Raw genomic sequence first — 10,139 nt, 5'->3', positions numbered from 1 at the left:
CTGGGATCAGTTAGGGTGTGTGGAGGGAGGCTCAAGAAAGAAGGAAGGATAATGCACACACACACACACATATATATGTGTGTATATATATATACATACATATATATATATATATATATATATAATTATGGCTGATCTGTTGTCATTTGACAGAAACCAACACAACATTATGAAGAAATTATCCTCCAATTAAAAAAGGAAAAATAAGGGGGAAAAAAACCCCACCAATTAACTTAAGGTTACCACTTGCCTAGCTTCAATCAGGATATTTTAAAATAAAAGATTTGTGTCCAGAAAATAAATAAAGTGCTATGGAGTGGCCTCTATGTGATGGGTATTTTCTAGACTCAGAGGTTTCAGTGGAGAACAAGGCCACCATGGTCCATATCCTTATAGCTTTGTGCTCTGGTGGAGTTGGATATGATGGTCATTGAGGAAGAAGGTTAAAATTGGTTGTTGTTGTGTTTTATGATGATGAGCATCTTTCCATGCCAACAAGTTAAGTAGTTTATAATTTTTAATAGCTATGTAATTGTCCATAGAATTGTTCCAATAATCATAATAGAAAGAATTATAACATTTATTGAGTGCTCATTGCATTCCTGACAATGTGCTGAGTTATTTATGTGGTTTATCTTACTAAAGTTCCACTCATAGCCTCGATAGCTAGGTTATATTTTTTTTCCCTATTTTACAGGTTAAAAAAAACAACAGGCTTATGCAAGTATATGATCTTGATTAAGTTCTCACAGCTAGATAGAACTAAAATGTAAACTGGGTCTTCTGACTTCAGAGCCTATCCTTCTAACTTTGCTGTGAATGTTCCATAATTCAGTTATAAAAATGCTTTTGAATGAACAGGCTATTTCTAGTCTTCCCACTTGTAAATAATGTAGCAATGAGTATCTGTGTACACGTTATTCTATAAATTTGTATTGGAATTTTTAAATTAAATTGGAATTGAAATTTTTGAATTGAATTGGTACTTTTGGTTTAAAAGAATATATATAATTCTTATACACATTGTCAAATCTTCCCTCTTAAAGTACAGTCCAGTCTCGAGGGTTAAATAACAAAATTACCTTTTAAAACAACCATTTTTAAGAATTTTAAATTATTTTTTAAGTAATATAGGTTTACTTAGAATGCAACAGTCATGATTAATTAGACAATAAATGCAAAATACACAAAAGCAATTAATAAATGCTACTTATCACCACTGTCGGAGCCAATTAAAAGCTGTTATTCTCATTATATTCATCATACTCCAGGGACTGGACATGTTGCAACCAAAGCTCAATAACTTTGGATGATAACTGTTAGAGCCAGTTCTATTGTCATTGTCAATTTTCATATTTGAAATATTTCAAAAGTTCAGATTTTAAACAGAAGGATTCATGGACCACCTTCCTAAGGAGGGTTGCTTTCTCCAATACATTCAGCAGAACAATTGGGTCACATGCGGGTTAACTGGGAGTGGCTCATCTTATTCTTCTGCTCTCTTCATTATCCCTGTGACTACAGCCTCTGGGTTTTGTCCTTTTCTTATTGCAACTTGAAGGGAATTTTGTAACTGCAACTTGCAATGAATCATTGGACAGTAATAGTGAAACTTCCCATGTACAGCTAATAAACATCTCTGAAGTCTGCAAAGCTAAGGAACAGCCACCTTTTCACTCATCCCACGATCACTATTGTATAAGCCACATAAGCTACAGGAAGGAGAAACGGGGTCTGGAAGTTCTTTTACAACAACTATATAAGCTCATTATTAGTACTGGAAGACATCTGAATCACTATTCATTCCTTTGAAACCTTTAAGTTGAGAAAAGAAAGTTAAGTGCCCACTTGGCATTGAATTTTTTAAATGAATATTAAAATTATTTTCAAAATGTATTATTTATTTAAATTTTTAAAGTTAATTTTTTATTGAAGCTGTGGATTTGGTATTTACCTTTGAACTTCAGATTTCTCTTTCATGAAAGATCAACAATCCATAAAAGTGCTAACATTCATAAAAGTGAAAGTGAAAGTTGCTCAGTCATGTCTGACTTTTTGCGACCCCAAGGACTTTATAGTCCATGGAATTCTCCAGGCCAGAATACTTGAGTGGGTAGACTTTCCCTTCTCCAGGGGATCTTCCCAACCCAGGGATCAAACCCAAGTCTCCTGCATTGAAGGCAGATTCTTTACCAGCTGAGCCACAAGGGAAACCCCAACATTCATAACACAGAGATGATAAAGTGTAGGAAGCTTATGAGCATCAAGGTGAAGAGAATGGCTTTAGAGAAAGGCAGATCTGCCTTAGTGAGGAATGCTTGTCCCCTACAATTAAAGGGAAGGGCAAGGCAGGGAGCCTACAGCCAAAAGCAGAGAATGCCTTGAAAAGCAACCTATCTACTCATCATGGCACTGTTTACAATAGCCAAGGCATGGAAGCAACCTAAGTGTTCACCAACAGATAAATGGATAAAGATGTGGTACATGTGTACTAGCGAATATTGCTCAGTCCTTTAGGATGAACCTAGAGATTGTCATATTAAGTGAAGTAAGTCAGAGAAAGACATGCTATATGACATTGCTTTTATTTGAAAATTTTAACATAGTACAAATTAACATATTTACAAAACAGAAACAGGCTTCAGACATAGGAGAAAAAAAAAAAAAGAAGTATGCTTCCTAAAGGGGAAAGTGGGGGAAGAGATATATTAAAAGTACGGGATTAACAGACGCACACTACCACATATAAAGCAAACAACAAGGATTTACTATATAGCAAAAGAGCTATATTCAATATCTTGTTATAGGGCAAAATGGAAAGGAATTTTAAAAAATAATATAGCTATATATAAATATATATATATGTCTAACAAAATTACTTTGCTGTATACCTGAAACTAACGTAGCGTTGAAATCAGCTATATTTCAATTAAAAAAAAAAACATAAGCCTGTCTAAACGTCTGGGGTATTTTTTGCCATCATTCATGTTCCTCTTTGACCTTCTCTCTCCCTCTACTTATGGCCCCAAACTCGGTGATCTGACTGTTTCACATCTCAACAAGTTATTTTAGTGTTATATAGAGAGAGCCTTAATTAAAGTTTGCATGTGGTGAGTGAGAAAGAGAAGGGCGTTTAAATTCATTGAGTCAAGACCTGCTAGGGAAAAAAAAAAGAGTGTCAGAATGACACAAGGAAAAGAAGGGAGGTGCAAAAAGCCGTTTGGTTTGATCTCTGTTAACTCAGGCCAGGGAAGCTGTAATGCCGAGGCCCGAGGGGGTGAGCTAAGGACAGGCTTTCTGCCTTGTCTCTCAATGTGTTCGGTTTTATTAGTTTAGGCCAGGCAGCTGCTAACATTATTTTAGTATCTATTTTGTGAGTGATTATGTTGTATGCATGGGCAGGGGGTCAGGCGGGTCAAGTCTTTCTGCTCCAGACCATCTCTGCATGAGCCTTTTGCCTTCAGATCTCGCTGAAACTGGCCACCTGTAAAAGCAGACAACCTAATGGGAAAAAGAGCAGCACTTAAAATGCTGTTTTTTCTCCACCGGGCTCGAGCGTAAAGAACGTTGTAAAAATATTTCAAACTGGATTTTTTGTTTTGATTGTGTTAACTCTTTGTTTGCCCGTCGTCACCATTTTCCCACAAAATTTACTTTTGGTAACCAGAGATGTTTTGGAGAAACGGAATATTATGTCTGCAAACAGAGAGAAGCAGTCAGAGAAACTCAAAGGGAGGCTCGCTAAGGCTCTAATTGCTTAAGCTCATCTGTTGTATCACACAAAGACCACAACTTTGGAAAATTAACAGTCTATCTTTTAGGGCTTCTCTTTCTTTCATTCCTATTCAAATGAAACATCCATGAAACTTGAACCAGCTCCAAACACATTTGTGATAGTCAACACCTGAGAGAAGAAAGGAAGTAGTCTAGATTTTAATACTAATTTCCTGTTCACCTGCCTATGTAACGCTGGGCTCATCTTTATGCCTCAGTGGCTCAGTTTAGTAGTTCAAAGCACCTACTCGCCACACTCTTCAGGAGACTGAACTCATTTGTTCACTATTACTTAGAGCTGTTGGATTATTTGGCAGGAATCATGAGCCCATGATGAGGTAAGGGGCAGCAGTAGCGATGGCTCACAAGCTTCCACTCTCTGAACCTTGGTTTGTCCAGCAAAGTCTTCACTGTAAACAGTAAGGGCTCAAGGCTGGTGCAGAACCATGGGGTCAGTTCAGTTCAGTTCAGTTCAGTCACTCAGTCATGTACGACTCTTTGTGACCCCATGGACTGCAGCACACCAGGCCTCCCTGTCCATCATCAGCTCAAGGAGCCTATCCAAACTCATGTCCATTGAGTTGGTGAGGCCATCCAACCATCTCATCCTCTGTCATCCCCTTCTTCTCCTGCCTTCAATCTTTCCAAGCATCAGAGTCTTTTCCAATGAGTTGGCTCTTTGCATCAGATGGCCAAAGTATTGGAACTTCAACTTCAGCATCAGTCCTTCCAATGGACACTCAGTACTGATCTCCTTTAGGATGGACTGGTTGGATCTCCTAGAAGTCCAAGGGACTCTCAAGAGTCTTCTCCAACACCACAGTTCAAAAACATCAATTCTTCAGTGCTCAGCATGGGGTGGGGATGCACATTTAGGAAGAAGAGTCATTGGCTTTACTTCTTTTTAGATTGGGCGTGGGCCTTGATGCTCTGAAACTACTCCAGCCTTCCATCTAACCTCTTTGCAAAGCTCTCTGGATGTTTCTTCCTTTAATCACTCAACAATGCCTTGTCAGACGTCAATTCTTCATGCATCTTGCTGTGGTGCTCTAGTGCCCTATACCAAATCCACGCTTTCATGAACTTTCTACCATCCATTGAAGAGAATGTGTGTTCAACAGTTCACTAACTGAATACACATGATGTGAAGGAAAGCTTAGGAAGGTAAGAAAATGGGAAAGGGTGTCACCTCTGATGAGGAGAGAGCAAGCAGAGACTTGGATCAAGCAGAAGACTGAGCCATGCAGATCTATGGGGAGGAGCATTCCAGGTGAGGGAACACATAAAGACCCTAGGGTGGGAAGTGTTTGGACTGGGGTCTGCTTTCCAATGTGCAATGTGTCCAGTGTCACACCATGTGGGAGAGCAGTGAGGCTGAGTGAGGGGTACAGAGGAAGGGGGTATGGTTGGGGATGTAAACACGAGCCAGTTGGTGGTGGCGGAGCTGTGGGACAAGTGACACGCTATTTGATTTTGAGTGAGACCGACCGGGAGAAACCAATGGACTGATTGATCACAGGCGTGTTGTGATTGATCTGACTTTGTCTTAAAAAGGATTACTTGGTGCTCTTTAGAGACTGGATGGAAGGAGTCAAGAGAGTTAGTTAGGAGTGTAATTCAGTGGAACAGGTGAATGATAACAGTGATGCAGATTAGGATACTAATATCATAAGTGGTGAAAAGTGCTCGATATGGCAGGCCTTTCAAATGTGGAGGTGAAAGGACTGATGGTGGCTTGGGCATGGGGTACAAGAGAGGGAAGTTGAGAATGACAGCTGAGGGGTAGGTGGGCTGGTGTGCCATTACCGAGAAAGAGCATCACAAACAAGATCGGGCAGAGTGAGCTCTGGGGCTTCAGAGGCTGGTGGAAAAATCTAAACTGTATTTCAGGTGTGACTTACAGGAATAAGTATGAAAAGTAGGGTGCCTGCTTTTTAAGGTGAGGATAATTTATAGTGGATAAAGGTTTAAAGGTGGTCTCATATGGGCCAGAGATGAAATGGTGAGTTTTATAGGGAGAAAACCACATCTAGGCTGTGACTCTTGGACAGGATAATGTCACCACGAGGCAGATACCTGCCTTTGGCCAATGTAGTCAATATTGACCACAGGACCCCAAAGACTATTGGGTCAGGATAGCAATGGACCTTTGGTTAAAGTCCTCGGTGTCTGGGGTTTCGAATGCTGTTCTAATAGCCGCTTGATCAGAGGTGAGACAGACCAACCTGATGCCCAAATCAAGGTCCTACCCTGGGCACGCCTGATTTCTGCTCCACAGAAAAGCAGCAAAGGGCACTAGAAGGTCTTCTTGAAAAGTAGGTAGAACAAAAGGGGTCGAAAAGCCCAGAGTAGGCAATACCCAGGAAAATTGATCTCAATTACAGGGATCTGATAAGGAACAGCAATTTGGGAAACACTGTGATCATTACCTATCCACAGGAGGACAATCATACAATACAAATAGTTAATAAAAATCCTTAAAATTTTCACTGGAAGCTTAAAAAAATATTTTGTATTGCACATTTTGTTACTGCTGAGCTAAAAATGTGTGTGTTAGTCACTCAGTCATGTTCAACTCTTTACTACCCCATGGACTGTAGCCCACAAGTCTCCTGTCCATAGGATTCTTCAGGCAAGAATACTGGAGTGGGTGGCCATTTCCTTCTCCAGGGGATCTTCCCGAAACAGGGATTGAACCCAGGTCTCCCACATTGCAGGTATATTCTTTACCATCTGAGCCGCCAAGGAAGCCCCAATAGATTTCTTAACACATGCCAATTCCAACTGATGGCTTGTAGCTTCTGGGAGAGCTGTGATGAAGAACTCTGAGGTATCACACGGGATCCATGGTAAAGAAGATGGGGACCCATGAGCAGCATCTTGCATGGGCATAGGCATGGGGAATGCTGGTACAAGTGCTCTGTGGTTGTTTCTAGTGTACACTCTGATAACCTGGAGACTTTCCCAGTTTTAGTGATGCTAAGATGAAACAGAGGTATCTTTGTTTCAATATTTTACCTAAACTCTTGTTAGGATTTGTTGTCTTTTTTTTTTTTTTTTTTAAGGAGGAAGGTTGTTTTTGCATAGATTTATCCATTTAATGGGCGTCCCTGATACCTCAGTTGCTAAAGAATCCACCTGCAATGCGGGAGACCCTGGTTCGACTCCTGGGTTGGGAAGATCTATGGTTCGATTCCTGGAGAAGAGATAGGCTACCCACTCCAGTATTCTTGGGCTTCCCTTGTGGTTCAGCTGATAAAGACTGCCTGTAATGTGGGAGACCTGGGTTCGATCTCCAGGTTGGGAAGATCCCCTGGAGAAGGGGACAGCTACCCACTCCAGTATTCTGGCCTGGAGAACTCTATGGACTCTATAGTCCATGGGGTCACAAAGAGTTGAACACGATTGAGCGACTTTCACTTTCATCCCTTTGATAGAAAAAACCTTGGAATCTGTGTTCTGATATAATCTAGATTAATTCAATTCAGAAAGAACTATAAGGACATTTATAAGTACATTTGAGACATGTACAGAAGGGGCAAAGTAACTGTAAAGGATAATTAAAGGAGAAGGTGAACAGGTAATCCCATGGAGAAAAACTTGAAGTGAAAAAGAATAAATATTGAAATAATTGAAAAGAATGTACTCAATATGGAGACCAAAGAAACAGAGCTGAGCTCAGAGTTACAGGTATTTTTAGGGAAGAAGTTAGAACAATTAGGGGGTGTGCATGCTAAGTCGCTTCAGTCACGTCTGACTCTTTGGGACCCTATGGACTGTAGCCCACTGGGCTCCTCTGTAAATGGGATTCTCCAAGCAAGAACACTGGACTGGGTTGCCATGCCCTCCTCCAGGAGATCTTCCCAACTCAGGGATCAAACCCATGTCCCCTGTGACTCCTGTATTGCAGGCGAATTCTTTACCTCTGAGCCACTGGGGAAGCCCACAATTAGGAAGAAGTCTTAGTGAAAAATTTCACAACAGAGAAACTTCTTAAATTGAAAAGGAAAAGAAAAAAACTTGACTCTCTAGGTCAAAGTATATTGCTTTGGGGGAAAATTACTAATTTTAATGTTGGTTAGGTGCAGAATTGTGATGTTTTTTATTTTTAAATGGATAAGCCAGTGAACAGATAACAAATATCCAATTAAATAAATCAATCAAGATACAATTATTAAAGCACTTGAGCAATCAGTCAATTTTTACCAAAAAAAGAATTCATAGCAAATGTCAAAGAAAATCAAACAGCAACTTAACCTTTTTTCCTAAAATGTTTTAATTTTAACTTTCCTATTGACAATTTACAATAAGCTGGATACCCACCTGATTGAAATATTATCAAATGAACTGTGTGTTATGTGAATCAATGTATCAGTCGCTCAGTCATGTCCAATTCTCTGACCCCATGGACTGTAGCCCACCAGGTTTCTCTGTCCAAGGGATTCTTCAGGCAAGAGTACTGGAGTGGGTTGCCATTTTTAGGGTCAAAATATCTTCCATTCCTGAGAATTTGAATCAATATAAATGATGATAAAACATAAAATGATGATAATGGGTTCCCATGCATTGAGTGCTGACTTACACCAACTTCTACAGTAACTACTCCCCAATTTTATTTCTTTTACAGTTAGCCAGTCAGATTAGTGCTAAATCTCTATTTTAAGCTGAGGGTCTGAGGGCTTTGAGAAATTAAGAGTCAGGATTCAAACTTCAATTTGATTCTGAAGCTTTAGTTTTAACCTAAAGCATTATCCTATCTTTCCAGCTGAAATCCCTGAAGCTAAGAAGGACGACCCCTGGTGGTATGAACCACAGGCAAACCAGCGTGGTTATCCTTTAGGAAGGACCTTATTAGGTCTTCTCATTGGAACCAACTTCTGCCAGCAGTGAACTAACAAGTTTGCATGGTCAGTTGGGGTGGGGGAACATATTGTGCAGCTCTTAGAAAAAGAAACACTCTTTAACTGCAACTTTATTGAGGGGATTGCTATCCTGAGCAGCCCTGCTCCTTTATTTTCCCTGGGTTCACTCACTGGTACGAGAGGACAAGAGAATGTCTGCAAAGCTCCCAGGTACACAGAACTCTCCAGGCAATAGAAGGAAACTCGCGCTGAAGTCATCCATTTAGCCCCTCATTTAGGAATTTGTTTCCTGCTAAATCCACCTTTTCTGTGCCACGGAAGACTTAACTCTCACTCAGTCTCTGGTGTTTTATCTTCTCAAACTGTACTAGATCTGCAGATTTACAAAATTGCAGTGTGATATCTGTTTAGTCCTGTGGTTTACACATGTATACTTTTATTGTCAGTACCAGACACAGCAATCTTTTAATTTGCTAGAACATGTAGCACAATAAAATACAATGGCATCTTATATGGAGATTTTTTTAAATTGTGTTGACTGAGGGAGGAAAAGTTACGGGTAAATACTTTCATATACAGTTTTAATAACATTCAACTTTCTGTAAGTTACCCCACCCCCACCTTGATTTCACAGTGGCTTTGGAAAGAATTTAAATCTGATACCAAATCATGGTATTAAATTTCCAAAGTCCCCAAATTCACCTTTAAATTCCTTTCATCCTTCTCCGCTGGATTATGACTTTCATCCAAGAGTTCCCTCACTGCGTTGTGGTCCCAGAATCAAGAAAATTCCTCTTTACATTGAACTGATCTTTTGGTCAGTAACATACATTTGCTTGGATATTCTTCTCCAATCATTCTGTTATGATTAGTTTGAAATGGGAAGGACCACTCTTCATTTGGACTATCAGAAACATTCTCTTAAAATAAAAATAATGAAAACAAACAAAATGTAAGAAATAATGGGGACTCTTGCCCCAGGCCTGTGTTCATAGGATACAAAGACAGGCACTGAGAATTGGGGTTGAGGGCTGGTTGTGGAACAAATAGTCTATCAGTTTTGCTTAACATATTGCCAAAGAATTGACTTGAGTATTTTTAATATAATTTTGGCTTTTTATCGACATAGTTCTGGTGATATTTTCTGAGAGTTTGAAGCATTTGCTCAGAGTCAACTGAGTGTATTGCCAGCAAGTTACCAAATGGTTCTTTCCACAAATATTTAATGAACTTTCACTATTCATCAGAAGAATATGCTAAACCCTGGGGAATATACTGATGAAGGGGGACTCGCTCTATACTATGATGAGCACTTCTATGGGATTTTCACATAATGTGCTCTGTTATGCTTTATAGAGTAAGAAAAAATTAGATCTTTTTCATAAATGCCATAATAGTTTCATACACCTGATTTATAGCAAAGAGGTGGCTAGTATGTTGGTGGGCTCTGATGCTAAAATATCAAACTGATGAATAAGAATGAGAATAAAAATAAGTTTCAAG

This window comes from Odocoileus virginianus, chromosome 15, assembly GCF_023699985.2.
Source record: "Odocoileus virginianus isolate 20LAN1187 ecotype Illinois chromosome 15, Ovbor_1.2, whole genome shotgun sequence".
NCBI classification, from domain to species: Eukaryota; Metazoa; Chordata; class Mammalia; order Artiodactyla; family Cervidae; genus Odocoileus; species Odocoileus virginianus.
This window is presented reverse-complemented; position numbering follows the sequence as displayed.